Source organism: Onychomys torridus, chromosome 3 (assembly GCF_903995425.1).
Source record: "Onychomys torridus chromosome 3, mOncTor1.1, whole genome shotgun sequence".
Classification (NCBI taxonomy): domain Eukaryota; kingdom Metazoa; phylum Chordata; class Mammalia; order Rodentia; family Cricetidae; genus Onychomys; species Onychomys torridus.
The window spans coordinates 344,499-356,096 of NC_050445.1; the positions used below are offsets into that span (position 1 = coordinate 344,499).

Below are 11,598 nucleotides of genomic sequence, written 5' to 3' on the forward strand. Positions count from 1 at the left end.
GAAAATGGATGAGTATCTTTCAGTAAGATGGAGAGGCCTTTCGGTAGATTTTTAAGGGTGGTATTGCTGCATCTTGAAATAGATTGATTGTCTGAAGACAGCCCTTATTTCATAAAACAGAGATGTTAAGGTGGTGCTCAAGTTCTTCTTACAAACTGACAAGCATCCCTGGTGCTAGTAATTACTCTGTTCACTATCAGAGGAGAAATATAATCATCAATACCATCCAGATACAAACCCTTGACCTACAACAGTCAACTGACATACTAGTTCAATACTGACTCAAATTTTATAGGAATAACCTTTTACAAAATTGGGTTTAAGGGCCAATCTATGAGATGGAACCCATATCTGACACTGCTACAATGGCCATGGACCTGACACCGTCCAGGTCATGGGCCCTTGGAGAAAACCCCACTCCTAATTTTCTGCTAAGGAACATAGCAATAAAACAATTCCTAATAACATACTGCTATATTGTGCAATCCACATCAGAGAAGCTTCTCCTTGTAGTAGATGGAAATGAGCACAGAGACCCACACTGGACAATGGACAGAGAGTGAGAGACGTTGGAGCACTCAGTCCTAAGTGGGATGCCTTCATCAACCTCTCCACTCAAGTCTCAGAGTTCTACGGTGAAGAGGAGGCAGAAAGGATATAAGGACCAAAGGTGATGGATGACTCCAAGGAACCAGTATCATCCATTTTGTATTTTACTTTGCCCTTCTTGCTCCTTTTCATTGTAGATCTGCAGAAGGGTGATCAGTAGTAGCCATGTGACACAGTCAATCCTAGGCTGTCTTGGAATCTCCTCTGCCAACAATATAAGTCCACAACTCTTGAATTTATCCTCAGGCAGATTTTTTAGACAAGACCTTTTGCCACTTTTTTTTTTGTACAAACACGCACTTTGTCATTATATCATAAGATAAGAACTACTTTTTTTTCATGCTCCTATTAGTATGACCTGGTAAGTCACACAACATTCAACTGTCTTTTTAATCCAAAGTTCCAACGTCTTCCATATTCTACCCAAAACCCACACTGTCAGACTTGTCATAGAAACAACCCAGGCCCTGGTATCAACTTTTGTTTTAGTTACTATTCTGTGTTACTATAGTATAACATATATAGTCAATATGCTGTTCTTTTGTTGTGAAGAGGCAGCATGATCAAGGCAACTTATAAAGAGAGCATTTCTTGGGAGCTTGCTTACAGATTTGGAGAGTTAGTCCATGATCATCATGGTGGGAAGGATGGTGACAGGTAGGCAGGCATGACACTGGAGCCCTAAGAGTTTCCATCTGATCTACAAGCAGGAGGCAGAGAGTAAGACTGACCTGATACAGGATTTTGAAACCACAAAACACCTCCCAGTGACACATCTCCTCCAACAAGTTCACACCTCCTAATCCTTCCTAACCAGTTCACCAAATGGAGACCAAACATTATCAAATATATAAACCCATGGTGACTGTTCTCATTCAAACCACATTATTTTATGAAAAAAATCTTTAAATTAAATATACAAACTAACTATTAGTATAGTGTGTGGGAAGAATTATATGCTTTATCAGACATACAAAGGCTAGAAATTTTACTTCCATTCACCTCTCACAGAGGGGTTCATCACCCAAAAGAAGGAGTGTCATTTTGTTAAGAAACATCCAAGAACTCAAAATCTGGGAAAGAAACACTTCCACACAGAAGAGATGGTGGAAAAGAAGAATGTCAAGGTGAAGGAAGTCACAGGGCCTTGACCATGCAGCAGGCCTTTGGGGGACAACCAGAACAAAAGGATCAGGAGCCCAGGTCACTCTGGAAAACAGAAAGCAGAAATGTTCATTGGAGAGTAGAAATGTTTCCATGCATCGTATATTATTCTGAAAAGTATTTCATAGAGAACTCATGGTTTGTGGAAGTTGTAGATATTTTTTTAAATTTCAATTTTTATTTTATTTATTTTTTACATTTAGATTGTGTGGTGGCCTTAGAAAGTCTCAGAAGGGGGCTAGAGATGGCTCAGTGGTTAAGAACACTGGCTGCTCTTCCAGAGGACCTGGGTTCAATTCCCTCCACTCACTTTTTCTCTAACTCTGATTATGGGGATCCAAAGCCCTTTTCTCACCTCTGAGGGTTCTAGGCACACATGGTGCACAAATATACATGCAGGGAAAACACTTACATACTTAAAACAACAGCAGTCTCAAAAACATAGCATTGACTCTCCTCTGTGTGGGTTGTGCTTCAAGACACTGCCCTCCATCTGCTCATAGTCTCCCAGGACGGGGACTGGTGTGGTCCTCAGAAACACAGGAGCCAAGGAAGGGGACTGGTGTGGTCCTCAGAAACACAGGAGCCAAGGAAGGGGACTGGTGTGGTCCTCAGAAACACAGGAGCCCGCTGGCTTCCATTAAATCATAACAGGAACTGGTTGGTCATAGGCCTTTCCTTGATACTGGTGCTATGCAGGAAGCCTGGTTCTGCCTCTAGACCTCAGAGCATTTGACCAGAACAGTACACAGGCTGCAGAGCCTCGGGTGGCCTCAGGGTGGCTCTAGGCTCTTCCAGAATGCTCAAACTTCAGTAGCTAATAGTGATGTCTTGAAGGACAAACGTGGTATGTACTCACTCATAAGTGGATTCTAGATACAAAGCAAAGAACAGTCAGACTGCAACCCACAGAACCAGGGAGGCTATATAGCAGGGGGGACCCTAGGATGACTATGGCATATAGTAAGTTTTGGTTTTACTCAATTACTGGGCAGCCTCAATGAAACATTTCACAATTAGGATAAGAATTTATACTGTATCAACCTGATAATAGAAAAATAAATAAAAAAGGTGAAAAAAGAAGTTGTAGGTATTTAAAGGAAATGAAACAGTTTAAACATAAGACTACCAGTAATTTCAGGAAAATCAAAAGTTCTATCTGATGTCTTTGTCCTGTTTAGAATGACACACATCCACCATACACAGTGTTAACAAGTCATCATGATAAAAACAGAGAAGGTCATCCAACTAAAGGTTGGGACATGAATGTAATGGGAAAGTGAGAATGGAAGAAGGCATGAAAATGATAATCCTCTTCCACAAGTCAGTTACTGATGTCCAGACCTGGTTAAAGAAGACACCCCATGCTGTGTGCATTTTACATGAGTGCACAGGAAGGACTAGAAGAGAGAGTGAAACCTTTGGAGAATGGCTCCCTTTGGGCGACAGGAGCGATAAGAAAGAATTCAGAGGATTGTTGTGTTTTTTTTTTCTTAGTAATCTTTTACAATAATAATTGGTTTTCAAAATAACTGAACTGTGCCATATATGTTGATATAAACATATGACAATGAGTGTGTGGAGTGGTGATCGATCTGAAGGCCAGGGCAAAGGCTAGCGCTTCAGCATTCCTGACCCTCTGTGTCCTCCTGCTCTGCTGTCAGAGCTCCTCGATGACCCACTCAGGCCTGAAGAGACATCTTCATCATCTACCCAGCGGCTACCCTCAGGGGCGACACTCAGATCACCCATGGGCTGGAGAGATGTCTTCACATGCAGGTACCCCACTGTTCCCCAAAGAAGTAGGCAGAGTCTCTTCACACTGATACTTGTGTATAACTGAAGAAGCCAGACATGTAAATCTGAGTCCTTTAGAGTAGCTTATGCCTCTCTGTCTCCAGCTATGCTGTTCCTACAGGCTTAGGGGTGGGGATGCCAACATGACAACATGGGACAGAGTTGGAAACACTGGGGACTGGAGACCTGTCTGAGTTTGTGGAGGCAGCAGTGCTGGTGAATTTACAGTAAAAACTGTAAATTGTAGGAATGTTGAGTGTGAAGGTAAAAGGCACTTCCTAAACATCTGACAGGGAGGCAGCATAGCTCAGGGGTAGAGCATTTGACTGCAGATCAAGAGGTCTCTTGGGCAAATCCATATTTCTTTATGTTTTTATATATGTTTTTTTATCACACACACTCAGTACTATTTTTCTTCCAATTTTTACACGTATGGCCTTCATCAGAGCTGGGAGGTCCTGGCCAGCCTGACATTTGGATGGATGGATGCCTCCCATCTTTTCCTACAAGCTCTATGTCCATCCCACTCTTATAAGTGTCTCTACTCTAACTGAATATATCTAGTTTCTCTGGTTCTGTTGGGAACTTAAAGAGAAGGCATGGACTATAGTGGAGAATTCTTCTGGTTTATCCAGGCACAGCAGTCATACAGACAGCTGGTATCCAGGGACCAGAAAGGAAAGCCAAACAGTAAATTATCTCCCTTTGTTACTGTCTGATGAACATGTGGTCAGAAATAAGGAGAGAATTATTGAGACTTATTTTTATTGTTTTATTAAAAATAAGATTTGAGAGTTAAATAATAGGAAAATAAACCTGAGAGATCCATGAAAGATGGAGAAATGGTCACCCACTCTCTTCTCTGCCTTCCGGGCTTGAAAAAAGGCCTTGGTCTCCACTAGCCCCTCCTTATCCCTCCTCTGTGTGTCTCTCTAGCTTTCTCACAGTGTGCCAGAAAACTTTATGGTTCATTCTTGCCTGCTTAGTGTTTACTCTGCCCTCAAACCAAGGTCTCACTCCATTAGTGGCCTCAGAAAGGCAACACAAACAAATCTGCAGCATTTCCCCCCTTTTGTCTAAATAAAGAGGAAGGGTTTAACTTTAACATAGTAAAACTATATAAAATAAAAGCAATTCTCAAGTAAGAAGTACCTTCAGAATGTCCAGTCCATTACTATTTGGAAAATTTAAAGAAAATAGCCCATAATCTATCCTTTCTAACTATGGAAAATTATAACTATAACTATCAAATCTTCAACTTCATCAGAGACCTCAGAAGGGTACAATATTACCTAATTAAACAGGAAGTACAGAACAAGCAACTTCCTATACAAAAAAAAAATGACTGAAATATCTGGCTGATTGGACAGTCACCCCAAGTTTCCTCTGCAACAGTGGGACATCCATCTTCAGCCTATGGCCCTAGAATATCTGACAGATTTTCTGTGATGCAGGAATTTTAAAGGACTCTCCTAACTTGTCTTAGCAAAGTTCGAGTTGTTTTCTTTTGTGCCCTGATTGTCTAATCTGAACAGCATACTGTCAGCAGTCAAGGCAAAGGCAGTTTCTTTGCTCAGTGGCTAACTTTGCTACAAATGAAAGCAAACTTCATATGGACATTTTCTATGCCCATCATTCTCTTTTGAAGTAAGTTGGTGCTGCCAGGATCAGACATGTTTCACTGTCATGAGAAGCCTTACATTACTAAAACATTTTAAATGCCATATTCTGTAGTTCTCTTAAGTGTTTGCAGACTATCTATTTACAATATGTCTCTTTGACCTTGAAAACATACCTAACATGAGTACAAGTTTGATTGCTATAGATGATTAACTTCTAATATGTATTTCTTTATTATTGTAAATAGCTTTCAAGAGCTAGAACTTTAAATCACATTTTAAAATGAGCTGCATAGGTACAATAGTTTATAAATAAATAGAAACATATATAAAGTATAACAAAATAACTTTAAATTTGTATAATTTATAAATATCCTAAACAAGATTAGAAACATATATACAGTATAACAAAACTAACCCTAAATATGTATTAGTATACAAAAATCTATATCAATGTAAAATATTTGAGACTAGCAGTTGCGTTTTTTAGCTTGAAAGTAGATTCAATAATCTACCCTATTATTCCATCATTTCTATTCCCTCTTTTTCTTTTCAGAACAAGATTCCTGAATCTAATTTCCTTTCCTTAGTTTCCTCCCTGGCCATGACCAATAACACCTTGTAACCACCTCCCCTAAACAATGACAAACATCCACTGAATGACCAAAACCACCTGCCCCACCCCTTGGGAATGTGGGCATCCTGTTCTTAAATTTACTTCTTCTTTCGGGGGGATCTCCTGGCAGTTTTAGGTTGCTCTGAAAAAATTGAGATAAAGATCAGGTCCAGGTAAAGCTAGCTGTTGTCCAGTCTCTGTGTGATGAGAAAGTGCTTATCTGAAGCTCGGGCTGTAGTAGTCTATGATGCTGGACCATCTTAGCTAACTGCCTTAAAATTGTACTGAGCAGTTTATAGTTCAAAGATGATTTGTAAGTGGTGTCTGTTAGCTTAGTACTATTACTACAATCAAGGTGGAATTGTCTTTGTGAGACCACAACATCCTTTTGGAGACTTCAAAAAACACGGTTAAGAATGGTCACAGTTTACTGTTGAAAACTTAAACATTTGAAATGGCATATGCACAGATCTCAGAGAGATTAAGTGGTCACAATCTATTAATTACATCCGGAGTACACAAATTTAGTTCCTAGTTACCCGCTTCAGACTTAAGGCTGAAATTAAGTACAGGAAGCTATATGATACATATTTATAGAATTAGCTAGTGCTCTCTATGACCATCAATATCATAACAGGATATACATATACATACACACACACACACACACACACACACACACACACACACACATATATATATATATCTTAAAAATTTTGAGATAATATTTATACCTTAAGAAAAGGTTGAGATTAGTGGCAATAGAACAGTTCCTTAATTCTGGTTTTCTTCTGTTCCATACCAAGTGGCTCTTCAGATATGAGACAGAGACCTTGGATTTTCCTCTAACAAGGAAGCTTGGAATTAAAGGAGGAAAGAGCCATGCTCCAACTCCAATTCAGCTTTAAATTTTAATTGAGTTGGGACTACAAAAAGACCATTTGCCTTTATGTTTGTAGAGAACAGTAGAAACAAACATTTTGGAGGATTTGTGAAATTTTTTTCCTGTTGGAAATGTGTTATACCACAAATCCAATTTACTCTTTTTCTTGGTACATTTTTCTCTGGATGATTTGTCCTTCTTCAGATGTCTGTTTGTTCAGTGGACTTCAGATTCTTTAGTTGAATTCTTTTATTCTCCTGGAGAGACAAAAACAAAACCCTGTCCTGACCCTAACTTTGGTGAGTTTCCCTTTTTTGGCAGGTTGTATTTGACCAAATGAAAGACATCTGCAAGTCTTATCAGTTAATTTAGATGGAATGGCCATGTGGTTGATGAACTATCACCTCTCTAATCGTTATGTCTCTCCTGTTTGAATGCAATCTTTATCAATCTTGATGGTGTCTATAGCTTGTCTTTTCCTGTGGAAACAAAAGCAAAACCTCTTCCCCAACATAACACATACCCTGGTTTCCATTCTGAGGTCAACACATCTTTGAAGTATACAGGCTGATTTAATTCAGAAGTTTTTTCAATTATCCAGTGTCTCTCCACAGCTGGAGTTCCTTTCTCATTAGCATTTAAAAAATTAAGGTTAATAAAGTATTGTGTAATCTATCTCCGGGGATCTTTATTACCCTTTTTTTGTTTATTAAGCATATCTTTCAAAGTGCAATTTGATCTTTCAATAACTGCCTGTCCTGTAGAATTGTGTAGTATACCTGTAATAAGTTTTATATTGTAATATGCAAACAACTGTGACTACCAAATCCTCAATGTTAATGCAGTTTGTATGTATTTTTAGCTTTGGTCTCTGATCATTTACAGCAGTTTGCCAAATTACTTGTTTTCTTGTCACTCCTGAACCTTTTGTTGTATCTATAGAAGTTTTTCTGTCTTTGGTCACATCCAGAGCAGTGTGGTTTTAATTGCTCTGTGTATGAGGTTCTCTGATACTGACAGGGGATGCTTGAGCCAAATTTGATATTGGTGCTTGTAGGAAGCCCCTCAGGGAGTACCCTATGGCAAATATTTACCTTGCCTGTCCCTTGTTGATCTGCAGTCATTAGTCCAATACTGGCTTTTGGCACAACTACTGCATATTCCAGAAGGCTAGGGCCTTCTTTTTGGATTATCTCTAGAAATACATTGTTTCTAGGAATATTTTGCCTACAATCCCTTTTCAAATGACCTTGTTAACCACAATTAAAACATCTGACTTTTTTATTTTTCTTAAAATTTCTAGAAATTACTTATCCTTTCAAAGCAGTATCATAAGCATGAGATCCAATATTAGCCATATTTCTAATCCATTCATGTATTGGTGTCTACCTTCAAATGCCTAATCATTCTTTTGCATTCTGAATTAGCATTTTCAAAAGCCAAAGATTCAATTAATATTTGTCTAACTTCTGGATCTGATATCATTCTATTTACAGCTGAAGTCAATCTTTGTAAAAAAAAAATCAGTGAAGGCTTCTTTTGGGCCTTGTATAATTTTAGTAAATGACTCAGTCCTTTTCCTGATTCTTAAACCCTGTCCCAAGCTGCTATACAACATAGTGTCAAGGTGCGATCGTCAAATCTTCACTGTCTTTGCAAATCAGTATACTGACCTTATTGAGAAGCTGGTCTTAGGAAATTTCCATACCTCTAGCCCTACCTGTAGCATTAGCATTGTGCTATACCTACTCATTGTTCTATGACCCTAGCTTCCTCTTTCCACCATGTTTTCCATTGTAACGATGGGCAGCTTCCAATATTGCTGTAGCTAAATCTTTTCAGTCTTATGGAAAATTCTGTTCTGAGTTGCCCATGAATTTAACATCTGATTCACATGGGGTGAATTAATTACGTATGAAATGCCTGCTTCTTTAAATCTCTTCAAGTCTAAAACTTCTACAGGATTCTAGTCAACACTGCATTGCCTTGGTGATGCCTATCTTCTGGTGGTCATTCTTGTGTGATAACTGGATAAACTAAAGTTGGTTTTCTAATAATATTGGGCAACTCTTATTCAATTTCATAATGCAGTGGTGTGGTAGGCTCTGCTCTAAATTCCTCTGTCTCTGTCTGAATATTTTTCTTATTTTCATTAGTAGGTCTTTCTAAGGCTTGTATCTTATCAGCAAAATTTTTATTATTTTCATCAGTAAGTCTTTCTACAGTTTTTACTTATCAGTAGTAAGTCTATCTAAAACTAGCACTTTATCAATAATAAGTCCTTCTAAGGTTTGTAACTTATCAGTCAAATTTTCATATATGGCAGCAATCAAACAATTTTTAAGGATAAAAACTATAGTAATTAAAATAGATAATATGTCAATCCCAGCTAAGTGGTTTATCCCCTCATTTCTTTTTTCCATGTGTAAGCCATCCATAGTAGCACTAAACAGGGTCCTAACTCCCTCCATTGTGATATTTCCAATTCTTAACATGGGAACTATTTCCCCATTTTAAACTTTATTTTTATTTGTTTTTAAAACCTAATTTCCTCTTTAAAAATTCCCAAGTGTCTCACCAAATCTACTGATGCCAACAGCATAGATGGAGCTGAGTGGCAGGGATGGGAGGGTAATCAGTTGCAGGGTAATCAACTCAGGGGATAAACCACTTAGCTGGGATTTGCCAACAGGGAAGGTGGACATGGGTGGGGAGCCCCCAGCTGTGCTAATTGCATATCTGGGCCAGGTACCCACTGTGGCTGCTCATGTGGCCAGTGTGGGGAGAGATAGTGAGCCTTAGGAGATACCCACCTGGCTGGGACACTGTATGGGAGGGACCCAAGCTGCTGGCTGTAAGCAGGAGAGCATGGCATCCAGGGAGTGCAAAGAAACGGCATGTTCACAGTCCCTCTGCTGCATTGCTGGTGGTGCTGAGGGGGTCACAGTGTGCAGGTGCAGTCAGCCTGAGTGAGAGTGCCAGCTCTTGATGTACCAGGGGGGGGGAGTTAGCGGGTGAGACTGGTGGCTATACACCACTTGCTTTGACATGATCTACAGCCATGTTATTGGATGCTAGATATTGCAACTTCTATTATTGCTTTATTGAAATATAGAATTGGCAGTTAAAAAATTATGTAAACAAAACGCTGAGAGATCCACAGAGCAATAGAGAAACTATCACCCACTCTCTTCTCCTCAGGCCCCTCCTTATTCTCCTCTAGGTCCATCTAGGTTACTCTCAGTTGGCGAGGAAAAACTCTAGCCAACTATGGCCAACTTAGGTGTGGGACTCTGCCCTCGAACCAAGGGTCTGATTTCAATGGCAGTCTCAGATCATGCCAACACAAACAATCTTCCCCAACAGAAAAATCCCAGAACCAGGCTGTCTGTGTATTGGTAGACATTTCCCACGTGAGCTTCTTCCCCTTCCAGAGCCCACTGCTCACTTGCTTCATCCTCAAAGGCTAAAGCCTGGCTCAGCTGCTTTACCAGGAGAGAGGGATCCTCCAGTGTTGCTGCTGACAGTGCTGGCTAGGGCACCATGAGAAGCTGCTGAGAGGCAGCCATTCTGTCTTCAGGGAAGGAGGAGAAGGGTGTCTGGGGCCCAGGTGGAGGCACTGGGCCAGCCTAGGAGCTAACCCAGCGACAGCAGTGTGAATGGCTCAGGTCTGCATTTCCTCCTGCTCCTTTCCATTTCCTTGGCTGATGGTGCTGATCAAGGATGGGCCTGGAAAGCTGGGGAGCTGAGGAAGGCATCTCACCAGTCAGGTCTGGCTGCTTCTGAAGAGTAGGTCTGAGAGGATCTGTAATTTACCTTTATAGTCAGACTATCTCACCACACAGATGAAATTTATTAACTGGGTACACTGGTACCAGTGGGGGTATAAGCTCAGGGGTAGAGCATTTGACTGCAGATCAAGAGGTCCTGGTTCAAATCCAGGGTGCCCCCTTATTATGTTGGATTCTGGTCACTGACTTACCAGGTTATCTTAGAGAGGTCACCCATGGAGTTAGAAAGTCTTCATTGCTGGAGTTTTCTAGAAGCAATGCTTCTGTGCCCCATTACATCTGTGGGTTCCATTCTCAGTGACACTATGATAACCACTGGCCAAAGGCTGGAACCCACAAAGTGCATTAGTACAAGGCACACAGCTGACCTCTGACCTTTGCTGAGTCCTTTCTACTTTCTTGATTTTTCCTATGCTCACTGGATAGCAAGTTTTAACAGTCAATTTGATACAGTGTATCATCACATGGAAATAAAGTCTCAATGAAGAACACAGGGTCTACATCAGGTTGGCCTGTGTTCCTGTCAGTTGGAGATTGTCTTGATAATTAAGATAATTGATGTATGAAGACACAGCACTGTTCCCTAGGCAGGGATCCTGGATCGTGTGAGTGCAGAAAGTGTGCTCAGCACTAACAAGCATGTGTGCCCTTATTTTTCTCTGCTGTTAATGGTAGATGTGATGTGACTAACAGCTTAAAGTCCCTGCTGCCTTGACTTCCCTGAAATAAGGGACTGTATCCTGAAATTGAGAGCTAACACAAACCCTTTCCCTCACTTGCCTCTTGCCTGGGCATTGCTCACAGCAGCAGAAATGAGGCTAGAACATGCCTTCCTCCAGTGTCCCTCTTAATGAGCAATGGGCTCAGTGTGGTCCAGAGCTGCCCATCGAGTGATGGACTGCATTCTGAATTTCAGGACTCTACTGGCAGGCTGAGATGGGGTGGGGGAGGGTCAGAATCTGGGGCTGTGCCAGCATGGACAAACACTACCCGTGGGCAAAGACTAGGAGGTACAGGACATCAGCAGAGGTTTCTGGACTTTTTAGTCACTAACTCACTACAGTCATGTGTTGAAGAGATGCCAGCAGAGTAGTGCTCTCTGATCAGGAAGGTGAATTG

General features: G+C 40.6%; 1 non-coding gene across 1 annotated transcript; it reads left to right on the forward strand.

The window, feature by feature from the left end:
* The first annotated feature begins 10,567 nt into the window (after positions 1-10,567).
* On the forward strand, positions 10,568-10,640 carry Trnac-gca. The gene has a single exon. It is a non-coding gene; the product is annotated as a tRNA-Cys (tRNA).
* Positions 10,641-11,598: the final 958 nt, after the last annotated feature.